The sequence below is a fragment of the Colobus angolensis genome, unplaced genomic scaffold (genome assembly GCF_000951035.1).
Source record: "Colobus angolensis palliatus isolate OR3802 unplaced genomic scaffold, Cang.pa_1.0 Scaffold24, whole genome shotgun sequence".
NCBI lineage: Eukaryota > Metazoa > Chordata > Mammalia > Primates > Cercopithecidae > Colobus > Colobus angolensis.
Window position 1 is genome coordinate 4,578,897 of NW_012115599.1, and position 719 is coordinate 4,579,615.

The window sequence follows — 719 nt, forward strand, 5'->3', positions numbered from 1 at the left end:
ATAGGCCGCAGGGGCTCAACCTATTTCTTTTTCCTTTGATACTTGCTACCATCTTCTCTCTCCACTGGGGTACATTTCTCCGCAAAGCTCCCTAAAAAGTAGGACATATGTGCCCTAGCTCCCCATTTGGTAGCTCCAAAAATTCTTATGCAAAGGAATTTTTATTTTCATAATTTTATTGCTATTTATTACTGGAATTCACATAAGGGTTAACAAAAATGACTATAGCTATTTCAATCAAGGTTCTTCATTGTGTTAGTAATGGCAACTGGAAGCTCTGATGGCCTTCAGCCATCAGATCCAATGGGACTGAATCTATGAACAGGGAAATGTACTTACATAAAGAGATGGTGAATGACACCCCCTTGCCATCATTACTTTTTTTGTTGTCATTCAGAATGTTTTGATCAGGAGAGAAAATCCATTCCCTCAGATGTTTGAATTAGACCCAGATGTCTCCTTTCCTTCATAGATCATTTATTTTCTTCTCCTCCAGGCCTTATTCCCAAAGGCCCAACTAAGGTGGAGCTCTGTATAAAGGGAGGTCAGGCACCCAAAGTGTGTATCTTAACTGGCACATGGTTACAAAGGGTTCTTTGTTGTGTTGGGTTAGTGAGGTTCTTCAAGGCTGAGTTGGGAAAATACTGTCCTTCAAAGTTTCTTCTCTTTTTTGTCAAATTGTTTTTTTATTTACTTTTCTTTAACTTTTTTTTTTTTTT